The 17054-nt window shown below is 46.4% G+C and overlaps 1 long non-coding RNA gene and 3 other non-coding genes across 4 annotated transcripts; all 4 read left to right on the top strand.

Annotated features, from left to right (window-relative positions):
- Positions 1-327: 327 nt before the first annotated feature.
- On the top strand, positions 328-12901 carry LOC132384050 (uncharacterized). The gene is made up of 12 exons (XR_009508835.1): positions 328-445; positions 2198-2227; positions 2539-2581; positions 3550-3592; positions 5095-5128; positions 5680-5715; positions 6465-6511; positions 7468-7502; positions 9754-9786; positions 11023-11090; positions 11870-11906; positions 12760-12901. It is a non-coding gene; the product is annotated as an uncharacterized LOC132384050 (long non-coding RNA).
- Positions 9554-9675, top strand: LOC132384114 (small nucleolar RNA SNORD22). The gene has a single exon (XR_009508856.1). It is a non-coding gene; the product is annotated as a small nucleolar RNA SNORD22 (small nucleolar RNA).
- Positions 10664-10729, top strand: LOC132384120 (small nucleolar RNA SNORD31). Its single transcript, XR_009508862.1, has one exon. It is a non-coding gene; the product is annotated as a small nucleolar RNA SNORD31 (small nucleolar RNA).
- Positions 12024-12086, top strand: LOC132384113 (small nucleolar RNA SNORD31). The gene has a single exon (XR_009508855.1). It is a non-coding gene; the product is annotated as a small nucleolar RNA SNORD31 (small nucleolar RNA).
- Positions 12902-17054: the final 4153 nt, after the last annotated feature.

Here is a 17054-nt window from a genome sequence, read left to right as displayed (position 1 = left end):
ATGATGAGCTTTTTCACAGACCTGTACTGATGTCCGTGATTACGATCTTAACGGTTCTGAGACGAGAGTTTTAAAAGTCGGGGGGGGTAAAGTTTTACTTGCTTTTTTGGGGGAGGGGTGGTGGTTGGAAAGCTATTTAAAGTGGAAACTGCCCCTGAGGGTGGCTTGACTTGCACCCACTTAAAAGTCTTAATTTTGCAGTTAAAGCTCAGTTGGCACTTTTTTCTTTAAAAAGTCCCGAGAAATTGGTGCCGAGACACGTGACTAAAACTTTCTCCTGCTCTGACAAATTGCCTATAATCCTGGAAAAGACTTGAAAATCGTTTTTCTTCCTTATGTATAATGTGTACTTTTATTTTTGTTTGGATATCATCCCTGCAGTATGAATTGACTTCTGATTTGTTTTCAATTTTAGGTGCGGCCTGAGAGGGGAATGTTGAAGCAGGTAAGACCTTTTACCAAGTAATCCAAGGTTACTTGGATAATCGAATTAAAATTCCAGTGGGAGGTTATTGGGTTGATATGGGTATCCCCACTCTCTGTCAGGCTATGGAGCATTAAATAAAACCATAGCTCTTAATATACGCCTCAAATGCTAATTACATTTCGCTAAGAGGACAGGAGGGTCTCGGCCCAAAACATCGACAGTGCTTCTCCTTACAGATGCTGTCTGGCCTGCTCTGTTCCACCAGCATTTTGTGTGTGTGTGTTGTTTGGTCTGATGGGGGTGGGCAGACTCCTCTCCTGGTATTTAATAGGGGGCTCTCATCGGTTCTGCCATGAGCTTATGCCCCTACAGTAAGTTTATCCCTGCACCCCAGGGTGGGGAGTCCCTACTCCTGTACGTTCATCTGCACGTCAAACTGGTGATTGGATTTAGTGGGGTACAGGGCATGGAGAAGTTGGGACTTCATAAATCATTAACTATTGATGACAGGAGTTACATTGGAGTGCTGTGGGTGCAGGGCTGGCCATCTGCAGGAAAAGTATACTGTGGAATTGTATGTTTTCAACCTTTAGAGAAATTTGGACCATTATGTGGAAGTGATGAGGACTATGCAGTAAGGGACCAGACCTACCCTGTGGTCACTGACCCCTCGGTTAAACGATAGAGGTCTGTGGCGTTAAAAAAAACCCTGGACTAGTAAATAGTCTGGAGTAGACTGGATACAAGTTCCAGTACACAAGGCTCACGATTGGGGGGAGGCAGGAACGGGGTACTGATTGTGGATGATCACAGTGAATGGCGATGTTTGCTCAAAGGGCTGAATGGCCGACTCCTGCATGTATGGTCTATTGAAATTGGTTTGATACAGCAGCTGTACAGTACACAAGGCTACTCTGGATTTGAGAAAGCACAAAAATGCACAACAGGATGAACACATTTATACAGACATTACTTTTATTAGTACTTCAATGCGGTGACAAGATACTCTATGAATAATTTGATTTATTTCCCCCCCAGCCCCAGTCTCCTGCCTTCTCCCTGTATCCTTTCCTGCCTTGGTCAAGGATCAAAGTGCAGAAACAGACCCTTTGGCCCATCCAATTTGTGCTAAAACATATTGACCACCTGGACCATCAACAAACCTATCCGAACTTGAAATCGAGTCTGTATGCACCACTTGCACTGAAGCTCGTTCCACACTCCCACCTCCTGTGAAGAAATCCCCCCCTCCCGTGTTCTCCTTAAACTTCTCACCTCTCACCTTTAACCCGTGACCTCGCAACCCACGTCCCACGCAACCTAAATGGAAAAAGCCTGCTTGCATTTGCCCATATTAGTTTATATATCTCCCAAACTTCCCCGTAATCTTCCATATACCAAGGAATAAATTCATAACCTAATCAATTATTCCTTATAACTCAGGTGCTCCACAGCCGGCAGCATCCTTGTAAATTTCAACCTTACTTGCACCTTTCCTTTAGGTAGGTAACCAACACCGAATTAGGCCTCAACAACGTCTTGTAGAATTCCAACATAACGTTCCTCAGTTTGTAGTTATTAATGTGGGAATAGGGACTGTATTCAGCTGACCAGTGCTACAAAGATGACCAGCATGAATTCTCTCTTGCTGCAACACTTGCAGAAACCTTCTTACTGAGTAGCACTAAATGAGGAAAGTTAACAGGAGAAAAACAGTGCCTGCTCTTTATTTTTCCCAATGGTGTTGAGCATTATTTTATTTATTTACAGGTCTGTTTGCTCCATTCCTGTTTTGTAGAGGTGAGTACTGTCTAGTAAATTCCAAAACAGTGTCTTAATTTGAACTAATTCTTCTCTGCCTTATGAATCTGCTCACCCCTGCCCTTGTGAGGGGAAGGGACATGTGGGCCCCTTGGGTTCTGGCCTCTTGTCCTTGTGCTTTGCTGCACTGGTCTCCCTGCTCGCTGTTCACATGATGATCAAACATAGACAAGCATAAGTCTGAATCGATTTGATTGATAACCGGTGCTGAGAACAGCAGTGGACTCTGGGTTTTGCAGTTTGATTGCTGGCCGCCTCGGGCTTTAACGCTTCCATTTCTCCCCCGTCAGGTTCTGTACCCAGACGTGGCCTCTATGCTCCAATTCTTACAAGGTAGGATATTGTCAAAGATGGGTGGGGTTAAATGCTATTTTGCGATACGATCTTTGCTAGAAATCCGTGTAGGAGTGGAGAGCATCACTATAAGGCCACAGGTCTGAAAGACCGGAAGGGCTATTCTGTGTGGCAGTTGCACAGTGGTGCCTGGCTTGGCTCTGCAAAGCAACCCAGTGCATCCCTATGCAGAAAGACAACATCGTGAAGGATCCCACCCACCGTTCATGGACTGTTTGTCCCATTCCCATCAGGGAGGAGGCTGTAGCAACCACAACAGCACCACCAGATTCAACAACACAAGCAGCAACGCCTTCACCCACTCAACCCACAACCTCCACCCTGTGTGCAGACACTCCTATGCCTTGTGTCTCTTTACGGACACGCATTCAGTCACCGTATATAATTGTCAGTAACAAATGAAGATTTTAGACTAGCACTAATTACTTGAGTCAACCAAATCTCCCCCGCCCCATTCTAACATAACACTGAGCGTCATAGGAAGTTGTTCCTACCTGTGGCCATCAAACTTTACAACTCCCTCGGAGTGTCAGACACCCTGTGCCAATAGGCTGGTCCCAGACTTATTTCCACTTGGCATGATTAACTCATTATTAATTATGGTTTTATATTGCTATATTTCTTCACTATTCTTGGTTGGTGAGGCTGTAATGAAACCCAATTTCCCTCGGGATAAATGAAGTGTCTGTCTGTAATAACTGCAACCACTCGAATACACACACTGAGCAATTAGGTGTAGTTATGTAAAGACAAGCATTTCAAATTACATTATGTCCCGGTGCTTAGTACTGAAGTGCTCTTTATTGCCTCAGATGATTCCGGAATAGTCTAGTTTGTACGACTGCCGGTGCTGAAGAAATCAGGATGTTTGTTACGGAGCTACTAATTGACCTTCAAATGCTCTTGTACGCTCATTCACTTGGTACTAAGTGTCTTATCTTATGTAGGGTGCCTTGCCTGCAGGAGCTCGTGATGAAGCTGGAAATACCAGTGAGTAAACACCTCATTTTCTGCCTGTCTTCAGAATTGTAGAATAACTCTTGGGGGGCGGGGCCACTGTAAAATTGTTTTGAGATTTTTAGTGAATACAATGTCCATTTGGCCACTTGCTCTTCACTACTCTCAAAAGCAATCCGCGCCATTTGTTTCAAGGGAGTACCTTGAGCTGAGGGAGTGGGTCAGAATAAACCCGGTTGTTTTATTGTCGAATGAATGCTGAATCAGAGCCAGCGGTGTAAGTCTGCCGCCACGATGAGGCCACTCTCAGGTTGAAGGAACAGCACCTCACATTCCGTCTGGCTTGCCTCCACTTTGATGGGCATGAGCGTCACTTTCTCTCCACCTTCCCTCCCTCTGCTCTTCTAGTACCTCAAGTTGCCCTCTTACCGTTTCTCATATGGCTATCGCCTCCCCTTCTTGGTGCCGTTCTTCTTTCCCTTTCTCAGCTCTACTATCACATTCCTTTTTCAGCCCCTTCACCTTTTCCACCCAATGCCTTCGCTCCCCCCTCCCCACCTTGCTTTCCCCATCACCTGACTTGCACTCCTCTCCTACCTGCACCTCAGTCTGGCTTCTACCCATTCATTGAAGGGCATCGTCCTCAAAGGTCAACTCCCCGTCCTTCCAGCGTTTTGTGTGTCTGTGATGCGACTACTCCAGCTGACCAGCACTTGTTCCCTTTCGCTATGATTGTGCCTGAACCGTGCTGGTCTCAGTCCCAAACCACCCAGCTCCTTGTGCCCTTAATCACTTGGTACTAGAGTGAATCCCCATTGTAAACCCAATTTTCTAGCCTCCAGCATTCTCACTCTGAATTGGAGAGATTACTAATTAGAAGGAATTTCTACGTGGCTTGGCTGGGCCTCCCTTGTCCTCAAGTTGCCTGGCAGAAAGCCATCCCAATGAACAAAATGCTGGAGGAACTCGCAGCCCCTTCATCGTGTTCTGGCCAAAAAATTGTCAACTCTTTATTCCCCTTGGCCACCTGACCTGAGTTCCTCCAGGATTTTGTGTGCGGCTATGAATCTGCAGCATTAGCACAATCTTTCTTAGGGATTCTTTCTTCCCTTCCTCGATCAAGAATTTCTTGCTGCTATTTTAGTGGCCAAATCTGGAGATCTATTATTCCCACCGCTGCCTGTAAAGAGTTTGCACGTTCTCCATGTTTCCTCCAGGCGCTCCAGTCTCTGACCGTCCAAACACATGCCAGCCAGCACGGGTTAATTGGACATTGTAAATTGTATTGGGCTTGGGTTAAATTGGGTACCTGCTGGGCTCATTGTGTGCATAATAAATAATCTGGGTTTGGGAGATAATTGTTAACTTGTCCGCTCTGCCTCTATGGTTTGAAAGGATGACAATTAATCAGCAGACGACAGCTCTGTCGGGTGAAGCTGTTTGTTACCAAAGCCCTGATCAAACCAGCTGCCCTGGAGCGCCTAGGTTGGTGACGCTACCTTTCCAGAACTCAATGTAATATCTCCTCTTTTCAGATCCTATTTGATATGCAGGACAGTTGCCTTGACGGTGAGTAGACCTGCTCCCCGACCACCACAAACAATAGGCCCCTTCGTTCTCCATTGGCTTGCTTTGACAGGCTTGAGGGACTAGCCTCAGTATCGTAGGTAGTGCCTCGAGAAGAAAGGCCCCTCCACTACCACCTCTGGGAGCCTGAAATCTCCCTCTCAAATGTTCCGATCTATCAGATTTCTGAACAGTCCATGAACAATGCCTCTACTTCGCACTTACAGTAATCTTTATTGTACTGCCACAGAACACATTTCACGACATGTCAGTGATAATATTTTGGGTTCTGGCACGTTTGCACAACTTGGTTTGATCCGAGTTGTGTGGTACTTTGGAAGGAAACTGCTCTCGGTGTGATGCTGTTGCCCCATTCCCAACCACTCCAGTGGTTCTTTTCCCTCTTAATTTTGGATAGGCCATGGCCAATCACATTAAATTCTCAAGTCCATGTCAAAAAAGACTAATCCATGGGTGCAACCTGTTTCACTTACCTGCTGGCTGGTTTGGACAGCAGAGATGATAATTAACCAAGTCTTCTGTGTTCTTTTTAGGTAATGAAACTGATGCATTCCTGACGTGAGAGATGGGTAAGTATCTTTTAAAACTTGGGGGCTGCATTGTTTGTTGGAAGCATATTACTTTTATTTCTCCTTCCTGATTTCAATCCTCTCAACTTCGACGAGCAATATACCCCAGGGCACTAAGGATAAGGAAATCTGGAAAATTAATCCTTGAATGAAGGTTAGCTTCACAGTCAAGTCCAAGGGTTTGTGCTCACGGGTGTCGTCTCATTTCTGGCGCTGGTACAGCATGCTCACAAATCGGTGACCCTAACCCGTATGTCTTTGGAATACGGGAGGGGATGGGAGCACCAGTGGAAAGTACAACCTCATTGCCAACTAAAACCCTCAGAGATCGCCAGTGCTGTAAAGTGAATGCCTATTGCGCCACTTCACTTCCGTATGTCTTTCAGTGTGACAAAATACTAGGTAGGTTGGCCTGAATCAAGGGGTTGCTTCAAGCTGGATGCTTCCATCATTGTTCAATCGCCCTTAGTAACGTCTCTGCTCTAGATAGTTGAGCTGCCCTTAATGTGCCGTTGGGATGGTTGGTATGATCTCTGTACGGGTTCTTGCGGCTGGTGTTGACGGGTCTGGTCTCCGCAGTGACACCACTCGCTTTCCAAAATGCTGGAGTCTTGGTGATGATCAACCTTAGCTCACTTTGACCCCGTGTGAAAAGATTGAACACCCTGAACGACTCTCGGCTTTGCTGCGGGCTTTCACAACCCCCAGTAGATCAAGTTGATGACCTCTTTTCCTCCTTTTTATTTGAGAGGATGCCCAGGAGTCTAGAAGCTGCAGCGGATCTGCCTTGGATGTGGTGAGTGGGACGTTAATCTCCGTCTTTGCCTCTGCCGTAGACCGGGTGTGGGAGTGGAGTTGAGCTCATTGTGGAAACCTACATGGGGTAGTGAGGGACAGTGGTTAACGTGCATGAGTATAGCTGCTTTGCATTGTATATAGATCACCTCTTATAAGAACGTTAAACACTGCAGCAGCGTGGGCCCTGTAGTCCAGTGTTTTGCTGACCTTTTTGGTATTCAGTCTAACCCTTGCTTGGTACATAACCCTCAATTTTTCTACCATACCAAATGCTTCTCCAGTCACCCTGACAATGTTACATAAACACACCATTCTCTGGAAAACTAAAGTTCCACTACTATCCTTCATCCACTGTACAAATTATTCACTCATTGGCCTGGGGAGAAGTGTCTGCCTTACCCAGTTTATCCTCATAAGACATGTCTGTTCATGTAAATCTACACCCTCTAAAATTAGTCTAAAGCTTCCTCATCCTCCTCGTAATGAGGTGACCAGAACTGGACACATACTGGAATGTGGTCTAACCGGAGGCCTATAGAGTTGCTCTTGAACCAAGTCCGCTAACACATCCCATGCCACCTTCACCACCCTGCCAACTCTTGATCTCCACTTCGCTTCCCAGGTTTGAATGTAATACTCCTCTCTAGAAGCTGTACTGCAGGGGCCTCTGGTTAATGACATAAAAAGGGTTGGGAGCCCCTGGGATATTTCAAAGTTAGAGTGGAATTACATCTGGGATTGTTCAATGTCTATAGATATAGAGCCAGGGAAAGTGAGATGCTAAAGGTGGTAAATAATTATCCATCCCGGCTGCTCTAACATGATGATTTCTACTAATGGGATCTCGTTCGGCTGAATATCCTGATGTGTAATAAAAATCTGATGCAGCACAAACTGAGTGCTTCTCCAGGGGAGTTTAAAGCTGCCTGCTGACTGCTTGCTGTCTATTGACAGGTGTGACTGATGCTGGCATCTTCTGGGTCGATCAGGTAGGTGCAGTACCTGTTGTAGACATTTTATGTGGGAGGTCGGGTATAGAATAGTGGCTGCTATTTAGTGTTCGCGAGCCATTTGCTTCAGTTATTTCTTCCACGTTTAACCTTGCTACCAGTCCCAATGGCTGTCAGAATAAGGACTTAAGTCTGAAATGCTGGCGAGCTTATGCTTTCATGTATTTTACGCCACAAAAGAACATTTCATGGAAATTTGTAGATAGACAATGAGCAAAGAGCAGATGGCCGTTGGAATCACTGAACAACTGCAAATACACAATGTAACCACTAGGGGGCACTGAACAGCTGTATATATAGATTTCAATACCTAACTTAAAAAATTGTGTGTGTATATATAGAGAATTATATAAAACTAAAGCGAGCTTTCAAGTTAGAAAGTAAAAAAACAATTCAACATACAAGGAAAGATCTATATATCCTATGATGTTTTGAAACAATATATCTTAGTGCTTAAAGACTTGAGGAAATCTGGGTGTAAATAAATGAAAGCTTTGGTGTATAAACCTTACATATTGTAATCATGTTACAATTACAGCACGGAAACAGGCCATCGCGGCCCTTCTAATCCATGCCGAACGTTTACTCACCTAGTCACACCGACCTGCACTCAGCCCATAATCCACCATTCCTTTCCTGTCCATATCCCTATCCAATTTTTTAAAAATGACAATACCGAACCTGCCTCTACCACTTCTACCGGAAGCTCTCAACTCATGTCCTCTTGTTTGAATCTTCCCTACTCTCAATGGAAAAAGCCTATCCACGTCAACTCTATCTATCCCCCTCATAATTTTAAATATCTCTATCAAGTCCCCCCTCAACCTTCTACACTCCAAAGAATAAAGACCTAACTTGTTCAACCTTTCTCTGTAACTTAGGTGCTGAAACCCAGCTAACATTCTAGTAAATTTCCTCTGTACTCGCTCTATTTTGTTGACATGTTTCCTATAATTGGGTATACCTTGATCAAATCTGTGTAATGCTAGTTGTCTTATTTAGGTAATGTTTAATTTAGAGAAACAGGCCCCAAAGAACCTTTGAGATGGTGTTCGGTCATCTTAATGGCTGGTTTCAGTGTGTTGAACTGTGCCAGTTCACCATAGGTGTCGCTTTGCTTTGAAGATAGTTTGTTGCTGGGTAAAGCAATCACTGGTCTTGTTTGCCTTCAACTTGCTTGGAAATGCAGCGTCAACTGACTGTTCTTGCAGGGAGAGGTGGACGGCCAGTGAGAGGATCTGCAACGCTGGGCTGGTGGCCCCTGGGCCAGGCAGGCAGGCTGTGTGTTTATTGTACATTGGTGTGAAAACCAGTGACGCATTGTCACTGCTGTGAAGGGAAGGGAGGGAGAAGCAAAGCTGGCAGAGTGCCTTTAAACCCAATGATAAACATCACATTCAAGTTTATAGTTGGTCAACCAATCAGATAACCCCATTAAAATAAAGGTGGTTAACCGAAACATCAAAATCCAAAATATTTTTTAAGCACCGACCTGACATCACAAATGGGAAATTACACAAGGTTCTCTGGCGATGGAGTTGAAAGACACAGGCATAAAGTGAAAAACTGATCTGAATCGTCTATTGGAAGAATGGTTAGAGGAAACAGTTTACTTAGTGTTAAGCAGTTTCCAGGATTAGAGGCACTAAAAATCACAGCAGTTGTTTATGTAGAAGTATTTTTGACACGAGCAATTAATTGTTGAGCTGCAGAAGTGAGAAAGTTGAAATTGAACGGTTGGATGCAACAGCGTTATAAAATGGCATTCCATGAAATCAGTGAGGTGAAGTCTGCTAGGCTTCAGACTCAGCGTGTGTTTGGGGAGGGTTGTGGCATACTGGAACACCTGGAGGGGAGATTACATAAGGAAGACGCTATCAAGTGCAGAGCAGCGTAGCAAACACCAGAGGGTTCAAGGGTCTCGGCACAAAGTTGTGCCCACAGGATTCCTCTAACCCCTTAGTAACAAAGGCCCCTAATGCGGGTCAGGGTTCCAGTTGAGGAATAGCGAGGGCCTGTGACTGGCTCAGTCCGGATGATGAAACGCTGTCTCCGATGTGCTGCACGGAGCCAGAGCCTGCAAAGGCGAACCCACTGGTGACTGCAGTATTGGCAAGAGGAGAGAGAGTTCGTGTCGAACTGTCTGATGGGACCGAGCCAGGCGAGGTAGCATGGGCTCTCCCAGTTGCTCCAGTGTGGTGACCCGCTTTTGCTTTCTCATTCTCCGCAGGGACTTATGCGCTGGGATGGCAAACTGGAGTAGGTGAGTTGGTTCTAAAGATTACCTTTAAACATCAAGTCCCCACACTTCCAGAACAACACAGAGTTGTTGTCCACAACTCACTGGCCCAAACCTGGATTCCTGTAAAGTGGGAGGGAACCGGAGCACCCCGAGCAAACCAGGATAATGTAGTCTGTGGTGGGAATTCAGCCTGGATCTTGAGGACCAGCCTATGTCGAAGACTGCCTTTTTATCTGTAGCTTACTCACAGAGGCAGGAATTGGACCCTGGTTACTTTGAGCTCTGTGCCTCACCCCCATGCACATAACGTCCTGTGTCCTTTAACTTTCCCTGTTTGTCTCTGACCGTGGGTTTGGCTTGACAACTGCCTGGGGAGCAGGACGTGGGGAGCTGACTCCCCTCTCAGAGCAGCTACTGAACTCAGACTGCAGACTCCGATACCAGTGGTGTCACAGGAGTTGACAGTCACCACTGAAGTCAACCTGGGGCCCCAGCCAGCGCCATTCCCCTCGGCATTTACTCCCGATGTCTTCCCAATGAGGGCAGAGGGTGGAGATGAGCTGCGACTGGTTTTAAGGTGCTAATAACCTGCAACCTGCCTTTCCCTTCAGTCAGTAGAAGCGGTTCTGCCAGCTTTAGTACACGAAGGACAGGAGCTAACCCTAACCCTTGGTTAAAACCACCTTGAATGTTTATAATTTGGTGATGAGAACTGGAAAAGCTGGCGTTACGTATCAGCACCTCTGGTCAAACGGCTTCAAGTCAAAGACGCCTCAGTGAAATCGTTTCTGTGGAATCTGCCCAACCCTGCTGTGAGCTTTTAGTGCTGTAGTTTTTCTACTTACTTGCCCCCTCGTTCTGCAGCATGGAAGTGCGTATTAAAGAGGTGAACAAGGTGTCTGCATGTGATGACATACATACCGCCCCAGTCTGATTACTGATGGATTGGTATTGCTGATGCACTCCCTTCACCCACTGCTTCCTTCCCGTTCATGCAATGGAAACTACTGAGCTGGCCAATTAAACTTTTGTCATCCAACATCAAACATTACAAGCCCTTCACCTCAAACGTCGTGCAGTTGGATAAAGGGTATTAGGGTTGGCGTACACCTCAGCATTTTACGTTATTGAGGCCACCCGAATACCACGTGATCAATTAGCCTAGTATGGTTGAAAGCTTGAGATTTATCTGTTACCAAGACACAGGAGAAAGTTCAGGCTCTTTCTCATTGCCTCTTGCTTCTCTCTGGGTTGTAGGATCCTTGGCCATGAGTGACTTCGTGCTGAGTGATGGAGTTCCTACCTGAGAAACGGTGCTGAGGCAGGTGAGTGACGCCATTTGAAATGTACCCAATGTTCGTGGCACTAAAGTAACATCAGGCGCGGCCACATTTCCCGCTGTCTCGAGCAAACTGCGGCCCAGATCCTGAAAGGTGAGCGCTTACGGCGGGTGCCCAGTGGCGAGCAGCCCACGTTGGTGACGCACTGAAGGTAGCTGGTGGGGAGCGGAGGATGTTGGCACAAAGGGGATGGGCGGGGGGAGATAGCAGTTGATCTGCAGTACAGATTTTATTTTGACTTGTCCTCAATGGTGTACCCACCACTCTGGTAAACGCAGGATTCTACAAATGTAACAATAAAATGCTGGATAGAGTCCGGGCAGCATCCACAGAGAGGAATAGTGAACGTCCCAGGGGTCACAATGAGGGGTTTTGTTTTCGGAACATTGACTAGTTATTTCCTCGTGAAGGTGCTGAGTTCCCTGAGTAATTTCTTTGGGCCACTTGCCAGCCTGCTGTCACTGGGACAGGTTCTGGGTGCCAAGTTGCTGAGCCACCGGGTTTAGTGCCAAGTGGCTGACAGCCTGGTGAGTCTGTGCCATCCTACGCCTGACGTGTTGCCGTGCGGTGGTCCTGAGGATGAAAGACCGTGTCCGATGTGCTGAAAGGTGCCAGAACCTGCAAAGGGTGAACCCTCTGGTTCCTTCAGCATGACAGGAGGAGAGGGAGTTCGTGTAGAACCGTCTGATGGGACTGCGGTGGGCAGCGGCTTGTCCCGGTGGTGGCCCTTTTCAGCCGTAGTAATGTGTTCTTGTACCTTGCAGGGTTCTCCAGGCCAGAATGAAGATGGGTGACTTTCAGGTGAGCTGGTTCTCCCTAATGCACTGTATTGTGTGTGAGTGTTGAACTGATAGCCCACCCTCCCCCCAGTATGGCTGCCTTCTTGGGTCATTGGCGTTTGGACTGGTGAAAGGCCTGATGGGAAATGATGAGCCTACCGCCCCAGACTGATTTAGTGCTGATTGGTATTTCTGATTCTCAACCTTCACCTCCACTGCAAAAGAAAACGCCTGATACGATGTGCTAGATACACAGTGGTGTGTGTTCTTTTGTCCTCAGTGTTGAGCTGTCCTCATTCAATGCCAGCGTCATTCTGACCCTTGTCGGGACTCGACATTCTCAGTCTATGTAGAGAGACATTTGCTGCTTCACAATTGTTAGTTGTTAGGAAAATGAAATTGGAAATGGACAGTAACCAGAATGGAAAAAGCTTAGAGATAATTGATGGTTTCAGTACGGAGCAGTTGCTATAGCGTGTAGATAATTCACAGGTCTCAGCCGATGAGAAAGCCCCTGTTCGAATAATGTAGCACAAAGACAAACTGACTGTTTCCCAGACTGAGGCTGTGGGAGTAAACCAGAGCACCTGACTGTATCACATACAGACTTCCTCAGTGCGCTCCAGCATCCCAGGCCAGTTCTCGCCCCGAACACTGTCCTCTCAGAAAACACCTTAAAGCATTCAGCTGAACAGTATAATCAGTGTTTATAGTTCAAACTGTTCACACCTCTTCTGACTTAACTATTTCGTGCTAATGTTAGTGTCCCAGGCGAGCAGCCCTTTTGAATGGAGGTTTGCTTCTGAACAAATGCCTGTGCCTTTGACCATTTTGCAGTTGCTAAATGATTAAATAGTACTTTCTTTCTCCAACAGGCACAAATTTCAATTTTCCATCCTTGTTGGACTCCTGCTTCAAAATACTGTACCCTGTTTCTGCAGGTTGTTCCTGCAGTGAAGTGTATTTGGCTTCTGTTAAAGTGTTTAAACTGAAATAAATTTGACTTCATTTTCAAAACATTGGGCCCTGTATTGTCTTCATTGAAACTGAATAACTGGGCAGTGGATTTCGGTCATGGCCTGAGCTGCTGATCTGAAGGGGGAGAGGAGGCTGAAGTTTCAACAACACGTTTGGGTTTAGGGCAAACACAGCCTTCAGCCCCTGATAAAATGCTCCCCTTTTGACCTTCAAGATCAACCTAACACTTCCGTTCTGTTTTGGCCCCATTTCGTTTAATTGGTGTATACGAAAGTTTTGTGTGCCAAGTCACAGGGAGGTGTCAAAAGTGGAGCAGAACAGGCTAGAGGCGAGGGAGTCGCCTCTTCTGGAATCTTCTGGATTCCAGGAATCCAGCAGTGCAAAACTCAGGATTACTTAATGCATTGTGTCATAATATGTTATTCCTGTTGAACATCATGCCTGAACCACAGCTTGTTGGCAGAAGATAACAGCACTCGTTTGTTGGTGGGGAGAATGGGGGGAGATTTTCCGATTACAGTACAGTACATGCCTATGGGCTGTCATTCCACTGACTGACTTAACCTTTCCCTCTTGACAAAACCCTCCCACTTTCCTATGCATATGGGAAGGGTTTCAGCTTGAAATATCAGCTACTCTACCATGGATGCTTTTCCTCCTGCATTCCATATGTGCGGTCTGATATATTGGTATGAATTGTTCCTTATTGGCAGCCTATTAAACCGTACTCAACAGGAGGAAATCTACAGATGCTGGAAATCCAAACACACAAAAAATGCTGGTGGAACACAGCAGGCCAAGGCAGCATCTAAGGAGAAGCACTGTTGACGATTCAGGCCAAGACCCTTCACCAGGACTTAATCATACTGACTTGATTCTGAGGGATTCGAGAGGTGTGCTTGGGGAAAAGGGAATTGGGTGCCAATGGTCAGTTCAGCCTCTGAAGGGCCTGAGCTGTGTGGCTAATTGGGGAAAGGTTTGGTGTGTTGACTTGGATCATAACTCCTTTGCCAGCCAGTTGCAGACTGACTCAGCTACGGTGGGCAGGAGGCATGAGGGCTAGTTGGAAGGAGATGTCAATAGAGTTTGGAGCTCATGGTCCTGGGGTCAATAGTGGTGAAGCAGAAAATTGGGCCAGGTGGCAGAGCCTCAAGCTGTATCTACTGGGAAAGTTGGGACCAATGTTTGCAAGTCCAGTGGAGGCTGGTGGTGTCTGTTTTGAAAATGGTTTGCATTGCTAATGTGGGTCTAGATTGATTTAGGATTAATGCCTTTCCAGCCTTGAAACCACAACCCCAATTAACTAACTTAATAACAGGACAATTTACAATGAGCAGTTAAACTCCCCGGCAGGTCTTTCATCTGCGGGAGGAAATGTGTATTCCACTGAGAAGATGTGCGTTCATTACCAAAAGTACGTATATGGAACACAACCTTGAGATTAGGCTTACTGGCACCCACAAAACAAGATGCACCCTAGAACCCTCCAAAGGAGAAATCCCACACAAGACCATGGGGAGAAAAAACTGCCAAAAGAAAAATAATGGAAAAATGGGGCTGGAATTCAACACCACATACCGTCTGGGTAGTCTTGGTATGAACATCGAATTCTCCAAATTCCAGTAATTCCCTCCCTCCCCCCATCCCACTTTCACTGCAGATGCTGTAAATTGCACATGCCAATTCAGGCAGGATCCTTACATCCCAGTCCTACACTCGTTCCGTGGCCTGCTCTGCTTCCCCCAGCGAGGTTAACGCTTCATAATACATCTGGTGGAATGAACAATGATTTCTCTTCCCCCAACCTGCCCCATCTCTCGTTTCCATTCCCCTCTAGTGCCCCTCCTCCTGCCCTTTCCCCTCTATCAGCTTCCTCCTCCTTCAGCCCTTTACCTCTTCCGCCTATCACTTCGCAGCTTCTTACTTCACCCCACCCTTCCACCTTTCTCGATGGAGGGCCTCGGCCTGAGACTCTCGGTTTATTCCCCTCCAGAAATGCTACCCATCAAATCAGGAGCTTAATTCTATTTTCCTGAAACCTCTGCATTATAGCCCTAAATGTTTACTTTTCACAGACCAGGGGCAGATGATCAAATATCCTGTTTATGGTGTTGGATTAGATAAGTGAGATCTCTGTAGTTTTAATGTCAGCTTCTATGTTATGTAACTACACGTGAGTACAGGGTGTCAAGGGAGGGCTAAGTACCTACAGTGGCCACACCACTTCGACAGGTGGGCTAAACCGGGTGAGGGTAGTTGGCAGCCTTGTACCCCGATGAGATGGGGACATGCCTGCCCTAGCATAGGTGGGGGGGGGGGTCAGTCAGCTCTGGAGGAATCTACACTGGCCAACAGGAATAAACTCTTTAGTGCGGGAGGGAAAACAAACCCCTACAAAGTGATTTGAATTATTTACAAATATAAAACACAACTTCGAGGTCTGACACACTACAAAATAAGAACAGATACATAACACAGATGAAATCCTGCCCGATGACGTGTTTATCCGTTTTCGTAATTCCAGTGTTCCACATAGTTTGTAACCAAAACAATACTGGCAAGCCCGAGGAAATTTCTAGTCTTACAGAACAAATATTGACAGCTTGAAATTCAGAGAGCTAGACACACATGTTGAGACTGATAGAATCTGCTTTTCCCCTTGGCAGCAGTTTGCAAGTTTGGCGTATGCTTAGCCGGTGTGATGTTTTAACCGGGACTACTGTGTTCCCTTTGATTTGTCCCACGGCAGATTAGTTCTCACTGGAAATGCAGACCAGTCCCCAGATTTACAGTGACGGACCAGTATCTCAGTGTTATACAGTGTCAGACCCGTTCCCAGCGGTCCCGTACCCCGGTGTTATACCATGAAAGACCCATCCCCACCGGTACCGTACTCCAGTGTTATACAGTGACGGACCTGTCCCCACTAGTACTGTACCCCAGTGTCACAGTGACGGACCTGTCCCCACCAGTACCGTACCCCGGTGTCACACAGTGACGGACCCATCCCCACCGGTACCGTACTCCAGTGTTATACAGTGACAGACCCAACCCCACCGGTACCGTACCCCAGTGTCACAGTGACGGACCTGTCCCCACTAGTACTGTACCCCGGTGTTAAACAGCGACGGACCCATCCCCACCGGTACTGTACCCCAATTCTCAATTGGATTGAGGTCGGGACTCAGAATTGGCCACTCCAGGACATTAACTTAGTTGTTGTTTAGCCATTCCTGTGTAACTTTGGCTTTACGCTTGGGGGTCATTGTATTGCTGGAAAATAAATCTTTCAAGTCCCAGTTCTCTTGTAGACTGCATCAGGTTTTCTTCCCGGATCTCCCTGTATTTTCCGGCATTCATTTTACCCTCTACCTTCACAAACCTTCCAGGGCCTGCTACACTGTGATGCAGCCGCCACCGTGCTTCACGGTAGGGATGGTGTGTTTTTGGTGATGTGTGGAGTTTGGCTTACGCCAAACTCAGCATTTAGTCCGATAGCCAAAAAGCTCAGCTATGGTTTCTTCAGACCGTAGAACCTTTCAGTTGACTTCAGAGTCTCCCACATGCCTTCTGGCAAACTCTCGCTGAGATATCATGTGAGTTTTTTCCAACAGTGGCTTTCTCTTTGCCACCCTCCCATAGAGCTGTGACTGTTGAAGCACCCGGGCAGCAGTTGTTGTATGCGCAGAGTCTCCCATCTCAGCCACTGAGGCTTGTAACTCTCTCTAGAGTTGTCATAGGTCTCTCGGTGGCCTCCTTCACTCATCCCCTTCTTGCACGATCACTCAGTTTTTGAGGGCATCCTGCTCTCGGCAGATTTACAGCTGTGCCATATTCTTTCCATTTCTCAATGATTGACTTAACTGTTCTCCAAGGGATATTCAGTGACTTGGAAACGTTCTTGTATCAATCTCCTATCTTGTGCTTTTCAATAACCTTTTCACAAAGTTGCTTGGAGTTGTCTTTTGTCTTCATGGTGTAGTTTTTCCCAGGATACTGACTCACAAGCAGTTGGACCTTCCAGGTACGGGTGTACTTTTACTATAATCAATTGAAACACATCAACTGCACACAGGTCCCCAAAAACAGATCTCTATTTAACTAATGTGATGTGAATTCTAAAACCAATTGGTTACACGAGCAACGATTTGGTGTGTCATATTGGGGGGGGGGGGGGTGAATACTTATGCGA

The sequence above is a fragment of the Hypanus sabinus genome, chromosome 31, assembly GCF_030144855.1.
Source record: "Hypanus sabinus isolate sHypSab1 chromosome 31, sHypSab1.hap1, whole genome shotgun sequence".
Classification (NCBI taxonomy): Eukaryota; Metazoa; Chordata; class Chondrichthyes; order Myliobatiformes; family Dasyatidae; genus Hypanus; species Hypanus sabinus.
Note: the sequence above shows the minus strand (reverse complement) of the source record. Positions and strands in the feature narration are given on the sequence as shown.